The sequence below is a fragment of the Lactuca serriola genome, chromosome 1 (genome assembly GCF_051521515.1).
Source record: "Lactuca serriola cultivar US96UC23 chromosome 1, Lser_US96UC23_V15, whole genome shotgun sequence".
Classification (NCBI taxonomy): domain Eukaryota; kingdom Viridiplantae; phylum Streptophyta; class Magnoliopsida; order Asterales; family Asteraceae; genus Lactuca; species Lactuca serriola.
In genome coordinates this window covers 25,107,572-25,124,325 of record NC_136408.1, presented here as the reverse complement: position 1 = coordinate 25,124,325, position 16,754 = coordinate 25,107,572, and positions in this window count along the sequence as shown.

The following is a 16,754-nucleotide window of genomic DNA, read 5'->3' as shown; positions in this document are numbered from 1 at the left end:
AATACTAATTAAATAACATGATTTCATATTAATATATTAGAACTTATAATATATTAATATGTCACAAATATCTTTTTCTCACAAACGGTCTATCCAAATGTTCCGATGCCATGCAACCCAAATGGACCATGCCGAGTCGGGTCAAGTCTTACCAATTATAGTTATGGACTTAGACACTAATCCAATACTTTTTACCTAGTAGTTTAGTAACTATTAAATTGCTAGAGCTAGGATCGACCAAATCTTAGATAAGTGATAAAAGTAACTAATTTAGTTGTGCTGGAGAACATAAATTATGACCATAATTGCGTTTATTGAGATAAATCTTACATAGCTTATCTATATCCAATAATTGATTATGTGTTTACTTGTGTATGAACATACATAGTTTTACATGAATTAGTGAAACATTAGTAAATATGGAATTGAATTGCTAATAACATAATATTTGATAACCAACTTTAATAATCCATAATTAGTAGCTATCCATAGAGGAGAACTGGATTCAAACTAAAAGGAAGTGTTTTTAGTAATTGATTGAAATCGTTAGTTAAGTGATTAAGTTTGTATGAACTTGAAAAATTGGATAAGAACCATTTAAACTTTTGTGTGTTTTTAGGTTAATTTTTAGTAGTTAAATTTGTTAATTAAATCCGTTCTCTGTGTTCGATACCCTACTGTTAGTGCTATATTATTTGCGAGAAGGTACACTTCCTTAAATCGTAATTATTAGTTAGATAGTTCGTAAAACTAATAGGTGTAGTAATATTACGTATCAACCATGTGATTGTGTGCGCTTTGAGGTAGCTGACCTCATGAGGCAAATTATCCTACTCATGATTTGGAGCTGGAGCAGTGGATATTACCCTCAAGATTTGGTTTCATTGCGTATATGGAGTTTGGTGTACCATATTTACAGATCATAAGAGTTTGTGTTATCTGATGGATCATCCAAACCTGAATATGAGGCAGCGTCATTGGTTGGGTGTACTCAAGGATTATGATTTTGTAACATCCGGATTCCCAGGTATTCTATGTTATTCATTTATTTTTTTAGAGAGAAGGACTCGACGAGTCGACGCCTAGACTCATCGAGTAGGATCGTGACTTGCTGACTGGATTAATGAATGGACTCGACGAGTCGACAAGGTGACTCGACGAGTCCGCGCTGAGGTCAGAAACCCTAAATCTTCGAGCCTGAGCCCTATTTAAAGGACCTTATAGCCCTCGTTTGCGGCTACCAGTCCAGAGAGAGAAACTCTAGAGAGCTTGGGCGAGTTGTATGTGAGAGCAAGCCTTTTTAATCCTTTTTGGTGTTATTTTGCAAAGAAGAAGGTGTTTCCATCTTGAGGAGGTCAATAGGGTTGCTAATCCGTGGTTTCCAAGCTTATATCTGCAGTATTGAGGTAGCAAATCGAACTCTCCTTCTGTTTTGGTTAAGATCTATGAATCTAGGGTTTTCTATACCTTTTTTATGGCTTGAATTATTGAGTTTATGGCCCGTTTATGTGTTAGACTTAAGATCTAGACCCATAGAGGTCCAGAGAGCCTTATCCATCTTGCTTTATGGAGTGTTATGGAAGGAATGAACTTAGGTTGCCATTTTTGTCGCTATTTCCTTAAAAGGAGCCATATATGTGTTGCATGAGTGTAAAGGTTTCACCTTTACGTGATTAGTGGGTATGGAAAGGTCAGATCTATAGGTTAGAGAAGCAGATCTGACCTCAGAAGGTCATTTGAGTGTTGCCATGGATGTAACTCGTCGAGTTCATAAGTAGACTCGACGAGTCGAGTCGGGGTTGCCCCGCGATTCGTGACAGGAGGAACCCGTCGAGTGGAGGGATGACTCGACATGCCAAGTGAGGCTAGAAGGATTCAGAGGACCTGCATGGACTTGCCGAGTCACCCATGTGCACTCGACGAGTCGGGTCAAAGTTTGACCATTGACTTCAGTTGACCTTAGGGTTTTGGTCAAGCTGATCCAAGAGAGTTCTGGGAGGGGTAGAATGGTCTTCTACCCATCATTAGAGATGAGGCTATGAGAGGGTATTGATCAGAAATGTTATTCGGTTGATAGGAGGAGGCTAGGTCGAGACGTCGAGCACGAGAGTTTATCCGATTTCGTACGAGGTGAGTCTTCTCACTATACTGTACCTAGAGTGGTACCTATGTGTGACCGGAAGGTCTTATATGCTATGAGATGTATGTGTTGTATGCTGTTATATGATATATATGTGTTATGTATACTATGAATGATAAGGACCGGAAGGTCAAGTTGGTATGGACCGGAAGGTCAGGAGGTTACAGACCGGAAGGTCTATACGGGTAGGACCGGAAGGTCTACCAGGATTTCGGGACGGAAGTCCCCTGAGACACTTGGACAGAAAGGTCCCACATAGTTATGGCCTTGAGTGGTGTATGTGTTGTATGTGGTATTTTGGGGAACTCACTAAGCATCTATGTTTACAGTGGTTGTGTTATGTGTTTCAGGTACTAGCGAGGATCAAGAGAAGGCGACGGCATGATTCGTACACACTTGTGGAGTTTTATGTTTTGAGATTCTAGGATATGTTTTGTCATGATGGCATTGGATACATTATGTTTTGATATTATCTTGTGAATAAAAGCATGTTTTAAAATTGAAAAATTGTTTTGGAAATTTACGTTGTTACAGATTTCAAGATTCTCTATCATCCGGGAAAGACCAACATGGTGGCCGATGCATTGAGTCGGAAGGCGAATATGGCATCTTCTTGGGAAATGTGTTTAGTTGTGAATGTTGTATCTCCATAGTTAAATTTAATCAAAAAGCCACAAATCGAGGGGATACGCGAGGAAAACTGGAAGAGGAAGAAATCAGGAGCCATATTCTCATCTTTATCACCGATACTCGTGGATTGTTGACTCAATGTGGTTGAGTTTGGGTTCTAGTTTCAGGTAGGTTTCGGCACACGTTGTTGGAGGAGGTACACAAATCCAGGTTTTTGATCCATGTTGGTGCGACGAATGTAACACTCTGTTTATTTATTAAATTAATTAATTAATTAACGAACGTATAGTAGCCCTAAAATAAATAATTATATATCAAAGGATGGTTTCGAAGGGCTAATTGTCATAATGTTAGAAGTTGGGGGTTAAAAGTGTAAGTTCTGGACCCCATTTGTAAATAATTATGAAGGCAGGGGCTATTGGGTAATTGTTGGGACTTCGGCCCTGTTTGTTTACCTCTTAATTGAAAAATTAAGAGGTAACCTCTTAAAAATTCAGATGTGGCTTGTTTGGTGCCCTCTTATTAAACCCCTCTGAATTTGATAAATGCCTCTTAAAAATTAAGAGTTCAATCCACATCCGAAAAAATAAAAAGACGGACGCTGCCCTCGTAGGTCTCGCTCTTTTCTTTCTTCTCAAAATCACATCTCCAATTTTCTTTCTCATCACCGCACAAGCAAACCTCCACCCCGTTCTACGAAAGTTGTGTTCCCTCCCTGCCATCGTAGTCTCCGATGTCCTCTCCACCTCCAGCTCTATTTCCGGCGTCCTCTCCGATAGCTGCGCCACAACGACATCGCCTGCACCTCCGATGACTTCTTCAGGTAAATTCTTCAGCTCCTTTCTTTCTCTTGATATGTAATCTCTTTTACTATGTAATCAGATGTGTTGCTTCATTTTTTTTCTTTTTCTTTTAACTGAAATCAGATGTGTATAGTTATCAATTGCCTTGAAATTCTGAAATCAATTGCTTTCTCCTTCTCTTGCTATTTTTTTCTGAAATCAAGTTATGCTACTCGGTTTCAGCTCCAGGAATTGAATCAAATGAAAAGTGTGATGCTTGGAAATCCATTCTTATTTGGAGTAAATATAAAATTTTAGGGTATTAGTTGTATGGTAGCTACTGAGAATACCAGGTCATTAGATGTATTTTGATTAAGAAAGTCGTAGCTTTAGAGTAGATTGGTCTAGCTTTCTGAAATATATGTTTATCTATAGCTGGATTCTGTTGCTGAACTTTGCTGATTTTGTGTTTATTTGGTGAAATCTGCTTATAAGGTCGCTAAATAATGGTCATTATAAACATATTGATGTTGAGACCTTGCAGGGAGGACCAATCCCAATGAAGGTGAAAAACTCGGAGACAATTGGTGATGTGAGAGAAAAGATTCAGGAGAAAGAGGGTATTCCATGGCATCAACAACTTTTGATCGTTGGAGGATCATAACATGCAACTTGGATGATGTAGATTGGAATTGGTTGTGAGGTTGGGAAGATATGTTGATAGTAGCGATGTTGTTGGCACTATTTCTTGTTGGTGCTCTCGCATAGTAGTAGTGATGGAACTATCATGTAGCCTTGTTAGGATTCAAGTTGTTTGGGATAATCAACATGATTGTTTTAGTTATATTATACATAAAAACATTGAATGCAGCAAAAAAAAACATATAAGGGTAAAATGGTCATTTTTATCATTCAACATAACAATTCAGACGATCCAACCAAACAACATTTTAAAATTCAGATCTTAAAAATTCAAACCCTCTTAAAAATTCAGACCTCTTAAAAATTAAGTTCTTAAAAATTCAGATCTTACCAAACAACCCCTTCTTTTGAAAGATATTATGGGGCTAAGGGGCTGTTTGGTAAATATTGGACCTGAGTTGTAATGGATTTATAATGTTGGGGTAGAAAGGGTAAATATTGGATTGTTTTTGAAACAAAAAGGGAAGTGAAGGGTTGTTTTTGCCATTATGGGAAACTCGTGTGAGAGCCGGTATATAAGGGTAAGAGAACCCTAACCCTAAAAGCATCACCCCATGTTGCAGCCCCCGTCTCACCCCCCTTATACCCCCTTCAGCCGCCACCACAAGAAACTACCCTTAGCCGCCATCGTCGGTGTCGGGTCCGACCGCTGCCTCCTTGACGTTGAAGATGGAGTCCACCGCACCCAAGATCGTCGGCGAAGCTGCTGCTAGCGACGAAGAGCAGCAAAAGGATGCTAGTAGCGGGCTGTCGCTGCCCTCCCCTGGTGAAACGAGCTATGTTTGTAACTGTGCAAGTCGCATGTGTGGATGCGAAGTTCTCGGTAATGATTGTAACCACCCATCTACTCATTTCTCTTCATTCTTTCTATGATTTGGAGTGGTTTATGTTGACAGGGGCTGCCGGTGGTTTTAGATCACCGTTTTTGGTGTTTTCGATCGGCACCTGCCACCATAGTGGATGGATTGGGAGTAATTCAGGGTCCAGCTCGTGTTTACGAGTGCGTGTGTATGTTTGCTCGGCTGGGGACAAAGAAAAACCACCGCCACCACCGTGAGGTGGTGGCTATCGTCGTAACTGTTACTGTTGTTGCCGTTTTTGTGTTGCTGCCGCCGCCTTGAGCCGTCAGGTGGGTGGCTGGAGTGTTGTATGCAGTCTAAAGTTTATGTGTGCGTGTTCTTCCAGACGGAAAGCCTAGGACCGCCACTGCCACCACCGTGAGGTGGTGGTGGCTGCCGCCATGTGCCGCCTATGTGCGTTTATGTTAATTAGTGTGTGCGTTTATGTTAATTAGTGTGTGCGTTATTTCTGGATTTGTGCAATGTAAACTGTAATCATGTCGGAATAATAATAAAAATCTCAAAACCACCACCATAGGGTGGTGGCTGCCGCCACCGGCCGCCGTGTCGGGTGGCGGTGTGCCTTGTTGGATCGTGACTCGTTTGGAATGTTTGGAAAAAGGGACTAAGAAACCCTAATGGACCCAAGGAGGCCTAATGGGCCTTGTAAGCCCTAATGGGCCTTGTAAGCCCTAATGGGCCCAATAAAGCCCTAATTGACATTAAAGCCCAAGCATGTGTATAATGGGCTTAGTGAACCCTAATGGGACTATTGAGCTAAGATGGGTTGGAAACCCTAATTAGGGTTTAGAAAACCCTAATATTGGATTTATGAGCTTGGACTTATTGAGACCCACTTGTGGGCCATTGCAATGATGGAATTGTGTGATTAAGCCCAATCACACCATATGACTTATTTAGAAGAATGATGGACTTAATGGATTAAGTCCTTAATGGGTTAAGTAAGAAATACTTAACCCTAATCGTCATTTTATGTGAAACCCTAATTTCACATGGGTGTATTGTTGGGCCTTCTGTTAGGCCTTGATGATTGTGTTATTAATGGGCCATCCAAAGCCAAGCAAATAGACTAGAGTATTTAATGGGCCTAGGGTCAGGCCCATGTAATGGGTTTGGGCCCAATTTGGAAAATTGGGCCATAGATGGGCCATAGTTTGGGCCTTAATGATTATGAGATATTGGGCCATTAGAATACTAAATGTTGGACTGGACTTTTGGTTGGGCCTTTGAATAAGACATGTAAAGGCTTGGGCCCAATTTGGAAAATTGGGCCATATGTTGGGCTTTGAGCCATAGTTGAACTTTTGGGCCTTGGATTGGGCTTTGGGCTTGCATAAAGCCAAGCTTGGGGTAATGTAGTAATTATCCAAAGTATGTACTCATGGTTATGTCGTGGAACCCAATTATTAATTGGGTGTTATTCTGGTGTTGACAGTTCGGGAATCTGTCAGCCAGCAGCTGGGGTTGAGTCTGCGGGACTTCAGCAGTGTGGATTGTGTCTTCGGGACTTCAGCAGTATGAGGTGAGTTGCCTTCCAGTAGGAGTGGTTCTACGGCCACAATGCCGACCCACTAGTAGGAGTTAATTGTTAGATAATTGTCTTTGTGATAATTATATGGTGTGTTGTTATCTGATATGCTTTATGTGCTAGGATGCTATGACATATGTGTTAGTACTGGTAGGGGTGATATAGCCCATAGTTACCGGTTGAAAGATACCGAAGGGGTAGATAGTACCCATGCATGCCTAGCAGTATGATCACGATATGTTATTATGTGATAGTGGTAGGGGTGAAATAGTCCCGAATTACCGGTTGAAAGATACCGAAGGCAGTTACTAGTTGAAAGATACCGAAGAGGTAGACAGAACCCATGTATGATATGTTATTAAGTGACTAGTATGGTTATGATATGCCATTATGTGATTCTCTATGTTTATGTTATGTTATCATGGAACCAATATGCTTATGACTTGTTGATATGGGGTGAAATAGTCCCCGATTACCGGTTGAAAGATACCGATGGTGGATATCGGTTGAAAGATACCGATGACAGTTACCAATTGAAAGATACCAATGTTGGTTACCGGTTGAAAGATACCGATGGCAGTTACTGGTTGAAAGATACCGAAGGGGTATACAGAACCCAGACAATGCTTATCTGTTTGTTTATGATATGTTGGTATGTGATCGATATGTTATGTTGTTAGTATGTGATCAGTATGTTTATGATATATTATTATGGGATGGTTGTAGGGGTGAAATAGTATTCGGTTACCGGTTGAAATATACCGATGCAGATACCGGTTGAAAGATACCGATGGTATTATGTGGTATGTGGTATGATGGGGGAACTCACTAAGCTTCGTGCTTACGGTTTACGCTTTTGGTTTCAGGTGCTTTGTTTTCAAAGGAAACGAACCGGCTCGATCGCAGCGCATCACACTATGTTTTCCGCACATGGGATCTTTGGGATTACACTCTGATATGCTTTTATGATAAAATGCTTTGATTATTGTCACTTGGGTTTTATGTAATAACGTAATTAAAAACGAAATTTTTGGCCTTGAATTTTGGGATGTTACAAGTTGGTATCAGAGCCTTGGTTTGAGAGATTCGAGCACACTCTCGGGTGTGTCTGGACTTAAACTGAGGGCTTGGTATGAAAATTGTCAAAAGAAAATCATTTTATAAAAAGAATTTGGACGAAGAAAAGAACTTTGAAAAGAACAAGGTGTGTGATGCGTGCAATCAGCTGAGCTTAAGTAAGTTTTCCCCAAGATACCCATACATGTTGTGTTATGATATGATATGATTATGAGAACTGCATGCTAGATTAGGGCTAAGGATCTAGGAAGATGCCTTATGTGCCTGCTGTATGTGCTTGCTGAATTACATGATAGTACTGATCTGTTAGTGATAGGATAGCATGTTTAGGTTATGCCTGATTGTGTGAGCCTCAGAATCGCATGCTAGTATAGATCCTTAACAAGAGGATAGACTGATCTGATTGGAATATGTTGGTTAGATTTTCCATTGTCTGAATGCTTCTTGCTTGGTGCTTTGAGGGACCCTTAGTAACGTGAGCTAGCTACTAAGTGAATATGCTAAGTCGCGAATGGCTATATTCATGAGGTAGCTGGTTCACATTAGTGAGAAGTTCTTTAGTAGTTGAGGACTGGGTGAGTAAGGGAACCTAGGAAAGCCTAGGATATGTTTCAGTGAGTTAGTACTGAGGCTCAATGACACTTGGGTGTACCAGTTGAGGAAGTGACTTGGAGGATTCAGGAGGATTGCTGAGGAAAGTATGGATAGGTATGGAAGGTAGTATTGGGCCCGTACTACTGAAAGCGCTTGATCCATACTCGAATCAGTGAGAGTCTTGGAGAATCTAAGAAGCTTCAGGGAAGAGTTTGTGACCCAGTGTGGGGACAGAGGATGTTCTAGTTATTGCAGCTTAGCCATTGGCAAGCGAGCTAATGAGCATGACAAGGTGTCATACCCTGAAGGATATGATTTCCAAGAGTTGCAGATGCGGGATCGATTTGGGAGCAATCTGGAAAGAGATTTGTGTGACAGGTGCGTATAGTAGAGGGTCCCGGGAAGAGACCCGTGACTTCTGATCATCGCGTGAAAGGCTAGCAGGGCCTGAGTCAGTGCAGCGCGTATGAGAAGGTACACGAGGGAGTTTGTCACTCCAAGGGTTTAGGCTGCTACAGGGTAGCGGGGTTGGTCATGTCAGCAGAAGGGGATCAGATTTCAAGAGTACTCATTGAGATTTCTGAGGATGGGAGATCTCAAGGTTTAATCAGTGATTAAACGCTAGCATGGGCAGGCACTGGTTGTCATTAGTGGGATATTAGAAAGCGAGGAGGATTGGGAGTCCTTCAATTCTCATGTAATGTGAAGACTTAGTCGAATCTAAGTGGGGGAGAGACTTTTTATAAAGTTCTCCAACTGTGAGTTCTGGTTGCGCGAGGTGCAATCTCTTGGGCACCTTGTCAACCAGAAGGGCATTCTCGTTGATCCGGCCAAGATAGAGGCAGTGATGCAGTGGGAGATTCCGAGGTCTCCAACCGAGATTCAGAGTTTCCTGGGTCTAACGAGTTATTATCGGAGATTTATACGGGACTTCTCCAAGATTGCGGTTCTTTGACCCGATTGACCAAGAAGTCGATGGTCCTCCACTGGGGGCCCGAGCAGCAGGCAGCCTTCGAGGCTCTCAGACAGCGGTTGTGCGATGCATCGATTCTCACCCTGCCAGAGGGTGTAGATGATTTCGTGGTTTACCGTGACACTTTGATCACGGGCATGGGTATGGTATTGATTCAGTGGGGTCACGTGATAGCAGGTTTCGGGAACCAGGGTAGAGTTTTGGTTAGGACTCAGGTTCAGTGGTGTGTTAGTTCGAGTGCGTGTTCGACCCAGTTTGGAAAGTGTTGTAAGACTACGGGGGTAGCCGTAGCATTCGCTAGCAGTCAGATAATTTGGAAAGTGTTGTAAGACTATGGAGGTAGCCATAGCATTCACTAGCAGTCATATAGTTTGGAAAGTGTTGTAAGACTACAGGGGTAGCCGTAGCATTCACTAGCGATTAGGTGGTATGGAAGGTATTGTAAGAGTACGGGGGTAGCCGTAGCATTCACTAGCGATCAGTTAGTATGGGAGGTGTTGTAAGACTGCAGGGGTAGCCGTAGCATTCACCAGTGGTTAGTTAGCATGGGAAGTGTTGTAAGACTACGGGGGTAGCTGTAGCATTCACTAGTGGTCAGATAGTGATAGAATATCGTGAGACTGTGGGTGTAGTCGCAACATTAACTAGGTTGGTAGTTGGCATGAGAGTGTTGTTAGAACGCGGGAGGAACAGTAGTAACCACCAGTTCAAGTGCAACAGTGAGGACATGGAAATCCACTGATTGGATTTTGGATTTACCCAGATGGATTAGCTATGGTTGAGCCAGTGATAAGACTGTAGGAACATCACTACAGTTATGAGATCAGGGAATTAATGGACTGCTTAAGGGCGTTTGTGATGCAAGGCTATTATTGGTTAGGTAGCAATCACTTTTAGTACCGAATTGGATGATGACAAGATGCGACGCATGGACCCGATCGGTTAGATCAGCAGGTTGTTAGAGCCACAGTGGCATGATAACTAGTGGCAACTAGTTTCAGAGATGGATTTCGTTCAGAAGTCGTGTAGAGCGATTGTGTAAGAGTCTTTCGGCTCCGTAGTCGGGTTGAAACCTGATGTCTTAGACGACTAACAGATGAATTGAGACCAGAGAGGTCTCGGTGGATGTTAGGAAGCATCTATGTAGTAGCAAACTGCTTCAGGCAGTTCAGTGTTCAGACAGTTTCAGCGTCTGGGCAGTATTAGTATTTGTGTTTGGGGATTGCAAGTTCGGACGGAATAATAGATTTTTTTTTGGGTTATGCCAAGTCACTCGTAGCGAGATTAGCTGAGCCTTGGATAAGTATAAGTGATTTGTTGGGATAATTGGGTCTGTGATCCTGTTTTATAGTGGGAACCATGATTTATTAGAAGTTGAGTGGTCCGTTGAGGGATAACTGGACTGGGTCCAACGAAAATGATTCAGTATGAGTGGTCTGTCAAGGATTCAGACCATCTCGAGACAGCAGATTTTGGACAAAGTAGATGAGATCTTGTTGCAAGGAATTCGTTCACCTGCAGATTTTAGGGCTTTGCGAGGATTGGTCATGGCTACACTAGGAACGTTAGGGTGTGCCCAGGATGGTGACCATGTCTCTAGAGTGGTTGGGCGAGTAAGGAATGGTAAGGAATGATTTCGAGGACGAAATCTAATTTAAGTGGGGGAGAGTTGTAACACTTTGTTTATTTATTAAATAAATTAATTAATTAATGAACGTATAGTAGCCCTAAAATAAATAATTATATATCAAAGGATGGTTTCGAAGGGCTAATTGTCATAATGTTAAAAGTTGGGGGTTAAAAGTGTAAGTTCTGGACCCCATTTGTAAATAATTATGAAGGCAGGGGCTATTGGGTAATTGTTGGGACTTCTTTTGAAAGAGATTTTGGGGCTAAGGGGCTGTTTGGTCGATTTTTTTATTGGACCTGAGTTGTAATGGATTTATAATGCTGGGGTGGAAAGGGTAAATATTGGATTGTTTTTGAAACAAAAAGGGAAGTGAGGGGTTGTTTTCGCCATTATGGGAAAATCGTGTAAGAGCCGGTATATAAAGGTAAGAGAACCCTAACCCTAAAAGCATCACCCCATGTTGCAGCCCCCGTCTCACCCCCCTTATACCTCCCTTCAGCCGCCACTACAAGAAACTACCCTTAGCCGCCATCGTCGGTGTCGGGTCCGACCGCTGCCTCCTTGACGTTGAAGATGGAGTCCACCGCACCCAAGATCATCGGCGAAGCTGCTGCCAGCAACGAAGAGCAGCAAAAGGATGCCAGCAGCGGGCTGTCGCTACCCTCCCCCGGTGAAACGAGCTATGTTCGACACTGTGCAGGTCGCATGTGTGGATGCGAAGATCTCGGTAATGATTGTAACCACCCATCTACTCCTTTCTCTTCATTCTTTCTGTGATTTGGAGTGGTTTATGTCGACAGGGGCTGCCGGTGGTTTTAGATCACCGGTTTTGGTGTTTCCGATTAGCACCTGCCACCGTAGTGGATGGATTGGGAGAAATTCAGGGTCCAGCTCGTGTTTACGAGTGCGTGTGTATGTTTGCTCGGCTGGGAACAAAAAAAACCACTGTCACCACCGTGAGGTGGTGGCTATCGTTGTAACTGTTGCTGCTACTGCCGTTTTTGTGTTGCTGTCGCCGCCTTGAGCCGTCAGGTGGGTGGCTGGAGTGTTGTATGCAGTCTAAAGTTTATGTGTATGTGTTCTTCAAGCCGGAAAGCCGAGGACCGCCACTGCCACCACCGTGAGGTGGTGGCTGCCGCCATGTGCCGCCTATGTGCGTTTATGTTAATTAGTGTGTGCGTTATTTCTGAATTTATGCAATGTAAACTGTAATCATGTCGGAATAATAATAAAAATCTCAAAACCACCACCATAGGGTGGTGGCTGCCGCCACCGGCCGCCGTGTCGGGTGGCGGTGTGCCTTGTTGGATCGTGACTCGTTTGGAATGTTTGGAAAAAGGGACTAAGAAACCCTAATGGACCCAAGGAGGCCTAATGGGCCTTGTAAGCCCTAATGGGCCCAATAAAGCCCTAATTGACATTAAAGCCCAAGCATGTGTATAATGGGCTTAGTGAACCCTAATGGGACTATTGAGCTAAGATGGGTTGGAAACCCTAATTAGGGTTTAGAAAACCCTAATATTGGATTTATGAGCTTGGACTTATTGAGACCCACTTGTGGGCCATTGGAATGATGGAATTGTGTGATTAAGCCCAATCACACCATATGACTTATTTAGAAGAATGATGGACTTAATGGATTAAGTCCTTAATGGGTTAAGTAAGAAATACTTAACCCTAATCGTCATTTTATGTGAAACCCTAAATTCACATGGGTGTATTGTTGGGCCTTCTGTTAGGCCTTGATGATTGTGTTATTAATGGGTCATCCAAAGCCAAGCAAATAGACTAGAGTATTTAATGGGCCTAGGGTCAGGCCCATGTAAGGGGTTTGGGCCCAATTTGGAAAATTGGGCCATAGATGGGCCATAGTTTGGGCCTTAATGATTATGAGATATTGGGCCATTAGAATACTAAATGTTGGACTGGACTTTTGGTTGGGCCTTTGAATAAGACATGTAAAGGCTTGGGCCCAATTTGGAAAATTGGGCCATATGTTGGGCTTTGAGCCATAGTTGAACTTTTGGGCCTTGGATTGGGCTTTGGGCTTGCATAAAGCCAAGCTTGGGGTAATGTAGTAATTATCCAAAGTATGTACTCATGGTTATGTAGTGGAACCCAATTATTAATTGGGTGTTATTTTAGTGTTGACAATTCGGGAATCTATCAGCCAGCAGCTGGGGTTGAGTCTGCGGGACTTCAGCAGTGTGGATTGTGTCTTCGGGATTTCAGCAGTATGAGGTGAGTTGCCTTCCAGTAGGAGTGGTTCTACGGCCATAATGCCGACCCACTAGTAGGAGTTAATTGTTAGATAATTGTCTTTGTGATAATTATCTGGTGTGTTGTTATCTGATATGCTTTATGTGCTAGGATGCTATGACATATGTGTTAGTAGTGGTAGGGGTGATATAGCCCATAGTTACCGGTTGAAAGATACTGAAAGGGTAGATAGTACCCATGCATGCCTAGCAGTATGATCACGATATGTTATTATGTGATAGTGGTAGGGGTGAAATAGTCCCCGATTACCGGTTGAAAGATACCGAAGGCAGTTACCGGTTGAAAGATACCGAAGAGGTAGACAGAACCCATGTATGATATGTTATTAAGTGACTAGTATGGTTATGATATGCCATTATGTGATTCTCTATGTTTATGTTATGTTATCATGGAACCAATATGCTTATGACTTGTTGATATGGGGTGAAATAGTCCCCGATTACCGGTTGAAAGATACCGATGGTGGATATCGGTTGAAAGATACCGATGACAGTTACCAGTTGAAAGATACCAATGTTGGTTACCGGTTGAAAGATACCGATGGCAGTTACTGGTTGAAAGATACCGAAGGGGTATACAGAACCCAGACAATGCTTATCTGTTTGTTTATGATATGTTGGTATGTGATCGATATGTTATGTTGTTAGTATGTGATCAGTATGTTTATGATATATTATTATGTGATGGTTGTAGGGGTGAAATAGTACCCAGTTACCGGTAGAAAGATACCGATGCAGATACCGGTTGAAAGATACCGATGGTATTATGTGGTATGTGGTATGATGGGGGAACTCACTAAACTTCATGCTTACGGTTTACACTTTTGGTTTCAGGTACTTTGTTTTCAAAGGAAAGGAGCCGGCTCGATCACAGCGCATCACACTATGTTTTCCGCACATGAGATCTTTGGGATTACACTCTGATATGCTTTTATGATAAAATGCTTTGATTATTGTCACTTGGGTTTTATGTAATAACCTAATTAAAAACGAAATTTTTGGCCTTGAATTTTGGGATGTTACAACGAATATGTACAAGGATTTGATACTTAAGTATTAGTGGCCCTTCATGAAGAGGGATATAGCTTGGATTGTGGAGCGATGTATGACTTGTCAGATGATCAAGGTCGAGCATCAGAGGCCTCATGGAAAGCTGAAATCCTTAGAGATCCCATGTGGAAGTGGGAACATATTCGATAGATTTTATCACCAAGCTTCCAAAGACTTCCCATGGCATTGTCATTATATGGGTTTTAGTTGACAAGTTGACCAAGAGCAGCCATTTGTGCCTATTTAGGAGAGTTCATCTGCATAGAAGCTTGCATACATTTTTTTCAGAGATGTAGTTTCTCGACATGGTATACCGGTATTAGTGGTTTTCGATCGGGATGTTCATTTTACTTCTAGGTTTTGGAAGAGATTTCACAAGGATTTGGGCATACAATTACATTTTAGTAATGCATATCAATATATCCTCCCCAGACTAACAGACACAGTAAGAGGATGATTCATACCTTGGAAGACACGTTGAGGGCTTGTGTTTTGGATTTCGGTGGGAGTTGGGATACATATTTACCACTGGCAGAGTTCTCCTACAACCATAGTTTCCATGCTAGTATCAGTATGCCTCCTTTTGAGTTGCTCTATGGGAGAAATTGTAGGACTCCAATCTATTGGGGCGAGGTAGGACAGAGAGTCATAGGGAGAATTGAGGTAGTATGAAAGATGACATAGCTCATTCAAAAAGTTAAATAGAGACTGCAAACAACATAGAGCCGACATAAGATTTATGTTGACATACGTCGATCTGAATTGGAGTTCCAGGTTGAGGACATGGTTTTGTTGGAGGTGTCGCCTAGGAAAGGCTTTATTCGTTTTAAGAAGAGGGGAAAGTTAGGCCCCCGTTTTATTGGACCAATCCGAGTGATTGTTTGGGTATGCAAAGTTGCTTACCGTTTGGATCTACTCGAGGAGCTTAGTCAGATCCACAACAATTTCCATGTTTCCTAGTTTTGGAAGTGTTTAGTAGATGATTTAGTTGTGGTACCGTTGGACGACATTCAGGTAGAATAGAACCTGAATTATGTAGAGAGTCTGATTGCGATTTTGGATAAGGTAGAAAATTGCACAATAAGGTGGTGAATCTAGTGAAGGTGTAATGGCTACATCTTGGGAGTCCAAGGAGGCAATGTGCAAGCACTATCGAGAGCTTTTTGTTGTAGCGGATTTCAAAGACGAAATATGGTTCAAGTGGGGGAGAATTGTAACACTCATGTAAGGTAAGCATTAACTTTGCGCATGGTTTATGTTAATTTGGGAATTTAGAAATTTTCCCTTCCGCGGCACGGTGGTTGTGGCACCATGACGTCTTGTTTCCACGTCACCACGTCGTGGTGGTCGTTTAACGGTTGCGACACAACGTCACAATGTGCACAAGACCATAGATTTCGGGCTTTGGGCAATATTTAAAGAATGTGAGGGCTAGGGTTTCGTCGGCCCTCAGCCTCCATCACCCCAGAAAGCCTCCAGCTAAAACCTAATCCATCATCCTTACATTTTGGGTTATTGTGGAGTTTTTTAACATCTTGAAGGAAGAAGAGAGCTTAAGGAAGCAAGGAAGCATCAAAAGAAGTTTATAAAAAACTTTTGTGAATTCTCTAGACTCTTATAAGTATACTAAGCCAGATCGCCCTCATTCATTTCATTTAGTGCTTGGAGTTCTAAGCATGTTAGGTCACTTTATGATGAGAGCTGGGAATAAAGTTTTCAACTTTATTACTCTTTGAGGCCCCAAGAGTGTTTTGTGTTTTAGATATGGACTTACAACTTCATTTGGTGTTATCCATGGGATTTTGACCTTATTTTCTCTTCATTTTGATCTAATTTGGTGTATGACATGCATTGGACGTGCATGTCCATAAAGTTACGATTTTTATAGACCATTAGCATGCCATGAAGCTTTCTTGAAAGTATTAAGATTCATCTTACCGGATAAAAAGCTTAATAAGGGTTTCGATCTGCCAGCCAGACCATGGCACAGTCAAAGAGATTATACTATAGTTTGTTAGTTTTTCTCAGTACCAACTTAAATAGAACGCATCTCGAATAACCATATCTGAACTGATTGCATGATTAGGAAAGTCACAACAGAACTGAAATCGTCTTTATTATTGATTTTCGTTTAATTTATATTCACTGCAGTTTTAGTTTTTAGTTTAATCAACCCCCTCCCCCCTTTTAATAATTTTTGTTTTGACTAGAATGTGCCTAATGCAAAAATGCATTGACCGTTAGATTGTATCCCTGAGGATTCGTCCTGCTTCCCTGTGCTATATTATTAGTGCCACCAGCAGTGAAATTTTATTTGTTTAATACGCCCACGACAGCGTGTTAACAAGTCTCATTCGATATGAATGAGTTTTTAACAAAATTTAGGTTGCATTTGGATACGTATTATGGAAAATCCGGCATCAAATTCGATTTCATTCATAGGATTTGGATGTAGTTATAATTTGGTGGATAGGTTTCATCCATTCTAGTTTGGTTAAAATCCGAATTT